At 43.7% G+C, this 3,728-nt stretch overlaps 1 protein-coding gene across 2 annotated transcripts in view; it reads right to left on the bottom strand.

The window, feature by feature from the left end:
- Positions 1-3,728, bottom strand: part of RTN1 (reticulon 1) — a 349,959-nt gene that overhangs the window by 38,199 nt on the left and 308,032 nt on the right. The gene's annotated exons all lie outside the window — the stretch shown is intronic.

Here is a 3,728-nt window from a genome sequence, read left to right as displayed (position 1 = left end):
GTTAGCCCTGCCAACCGTGACCTCGCATTGTCGGCCCATGTTCATCTTGGAGTCAATAATGACTCCTAGATCCCTTTCTGCCTCCGTGCTCTCAAGAAGGGAGTTTCCCATCTTACAAGTGTGCTGTATGTTTCTGGATTAATTGAAAAAGAATAAATTTGGCATGGGGTGATGTTCTGACATGGCCTGATTAATTTTGCTACTTAAAAAAGAGAGGTCTCTGTGATTCAAAAGAGGGATATTAGCCATGCACATTGACTTCAATGTTTTGCAGGAGGCTCCTAACACATATCTGTAATGTACACAACTTGACACGCATTGTGGATACACCCACGGCAGTGGCACCCGTATCTGCAGAGCCCTTGGTCACTGAATAGAATTAAAGAGACATAAAACTCTCTTATGCATTGCTGCAACAGACAGTTACTGCACGTTGGCTACAAACCTCATGACAATGATGGGTTATTGCAGCACCATTCTTTTATGGAGGCACAAGGATGCATTTGGCTCAATCTCTCTTCTCTCTCACTTGCTTTCTGCCTCTGCCTCTCCTTTGTCCCCTGTAATTAGCAGTCAGGATTGCAGACTCATACCCCTGTCATACGACCCCTGACTCCAGTGGCTGCTGTTAGCTCTCCACCTTGTGACTTCTGTAACAGAATACAGCAATGGTCATTTGGATTGGGGAGTCAAATTTGTTTGGCCAAGATGCTAGCTACATCACTCCCTTGTGTCACTGGCTACAGAAACTGGTAAGTCATACCCACCCTTGAATGCTAGGTTCAGGTGACCCCACCTTGACCGAAAGTTGAAGAACCCAACTGTATACGTATCTGTCACGTGTGTCAAGCTGTGTACATTATGGACATGCATTCGGAGCCCTGATACAGAACACTGCAGTCAATGTGCATGGCCTGTCTCGAATCACAATGGCTGAGACTGATATGATATGATCAATGATATTGCTCAAACCTTGCAAAACAATTCAAAGGCAAAGCTCTAAATATTTTCAGTCTAACCAACTGTACAATGACTTTGAGGAAATTTCCATTGGTAAGACTTCTTTTTAATGTAATTCTGGCTCCTTCTGTGCCAAGGTATAATGGGGAGTACTACAGATGAACCCAGATCTTTGACTCTATGATTCCTGGCATTTAGAGCTTTGTCAGACTAACGATATTAAGGGTGATGACCATTTCATCTGCTTACGTTGTACTCAGTTTTAGTGAGGAAAGTAGCAGGGATGCTATTTTAGAAGCTACATAAAAATCTCCACATTCCAAAGAGCTATGGGAAGTATCTGTGGGTTACTGGAGACCAAAGGTGCATGGCGATCATATTTTAGTTACAGATCTTTCTATAGCTGAAAGTTTGACTCAATTTCAGGCCCTACCTGTTGCCCTGGGTAGGAGAAGATGCAGGGCTCAGAGCATCTGTGTTGCCCACAGCACAGCAGAACAAGTCATAGGCAGCCAAGGTAAAATGGCCAGAAGGCCGAGCATCCCGAGACCTGTGCTGGTATCAGGGGCCATCGCAACCTCTGCAGCCATTCAAAGTCTGAAGAGCACAAAGTCATCTGTGCCCTAGTATTGTCCTTTGCCAAGTTGTGCTCTGTCTTTCAAAGACACCGAACAGAGACTACACCCTATTTTCAGAGTTCTAGTCCGTACATGTGTTGGTTAACTTGATGTCTGATCTGGGTACCTCTAGTTCAAGAAATCTTATGAATTAACATTTCATGTGTCTGGTTATTATATCAGCTGTCAAAAGAGTTGCTGATAGGAACAAGAAGTTTTCAAGACATTGCTATGCTAGCATAAGGCAGTCTGTACTCTTCTCTTTCACTTGCTGCAGTGCAAGTATGTTTTTCATGCCAATCTTCATTCCAAGCCAAAGTCTGTCATAAGATTTTAGGTAATAGCCATGCAAGATGAGTCAGATGTGAGTGGCTGCACCAGTCTTGAAAGGTACTGGAAAGAGGCTTTGTTGTTTCTCCTTGCAGGGGTGGTTGGGTGTGATGGGAAATGAGAGGGTAGGTAGCTGGTAGGACCTCCTATTCCTCTATTTGTGCAGGTCATGGGAATATGAGACAGAACATGATCAATCTGAGATCTGTTTGTTTGCTCCAGGAGAAGATCTCTTGATCTAGGTTGAGCAGAAGGCAGATCAGCACTAAAATACAGAGCACTTCATATGTTTCCCTGTTACGAATTGCCACAAAAATGTTCCCATTTTTTTATTTTGCAAGTTTGCTGGGTGACACTCCTTCCTCAAGGTGCAAGCACTGGACAAATCACGGTCTCTGTTATAAAAATAGCATTTTTTGAAAAAAAATTCCAACCAACACAATCTTACAAATGTCTCATGTCTTCCTGACTATAACTTAAGCAACAAAAGACTGAAAGGCATCATGATTTGAAGATATGGTGGTTGAACAGGTGGGTAAAAGCCCAGTTCATCTGACCTTGGCGTGGCTCCACACAGACATAGGACTCAACCCACATGGAGCCAGTTTTAAGATCAGGCCCCTTGTTTACAGCCAGGTCTTTTACAAAAAGAACTCAAGGATTTTGCCATTTGCTTTCATATGGGGAAATCCTGCCTATTAAAAGGCACTTTTCTCATCAACCATTGAACCTTTGCTATCTGGAAAGAAAAAAAGCACCACTGAACGCATCCCAGTACTCTACAGAGTTGTCCATTACATTTTCCTCCTTATAAACCTGAAAAAGATCCACTTCATAGACTACCCAATAGACTTGGTGAGCCCTCATACTCCAGTCCTAGATAAGAGCTGGGTACACAGAGTAGAGCAGGCCTAATATATAAGAACCAACCAGGATTTATTCCCAGCTGTTCAGGGGCAAATGATTTTCCTTGGCTTTAAATGCTCCCTCAGCACTGCAAGAATAATAAAAATAATATATCCCTGCCACTGACATAGAAAGATCTTTCAATCCCTTCCAGCAGGACTATTTATTTCAGGGCTTAGAGCCTTAACATTGGGCGTTTCTTTTCTCAATGGGTGAAGCTTTCATACGTTCATCTTTAAGACTTTACCCTATTGGCTGATGAGTTCCCCAAACTCCCATGGACTCACTGAATAGCCTAATAGGACTGGGACCTTAACAAAGCATGCACTAAAGCTATTTCAGGTGCCTCCACCCAATTCCTGTGGTTCTTGCTACTATTGCCCCTGGATGCTACACATGCATCCTCCATACTGTGTCTGGTACTCTAGTTGGCACTATACTAAATCTTCATTAATTGATCTCTTAATGCACTGGCAATAGAAAGGAAAGCTGGCTGGTGGTTAAGTCTCTGCCCAGAGACTCAAGAGGTCTTCGTTCAACTGTCAGCTCTTCCACAGCTGTCCAGTGTGACCTTGGGCACTGATTAATGTCTCTGTGCCCTCACTCTGGCTGTGTCATTGATTTAAACAGGAAGATCTATGAGGCATCTAATGCCGCTGGACAGACCCTAGCCCAATAGCACCTGCTGTCTATGAGGATCTCTAGACAGTCCTGCAGTTTAAATTGCAACAGTATGGAGGTGTTTTATTCTCATCATCCTTAGACCTGCATGGAGATCACACAAACCTGTAGAGAAGTCTTGGGACTGCTAGGAAGCCAAATTCCTCCCATCTTTGGGGAAGGGCCAAATCTGGTCCTGTGTTGGGCAAGTGCCTGAGGGATGGAGGAGGAAAGAGTATGAGTCTTCTTTCCCCC

This window comes from Gavialis gangeticus, unplaced genomic scaffold (assembly GCF_001723915.1).
Source record: "Gavialis gangeticus isolate Ggan-Ray unplaced genomic scaffold, GavGan_comp1, whole genome shotgun sequence".
Taxonomy (NCBI): domain Eukaryota; kingdom Metazoa; phylum Chordata; order Crocodylia; family Gavialidae; genus Gavialis; species Gavialis gangeticus.
This window is presented reverse-complemented; position numbering and strand designations above follow the sequence as displayed.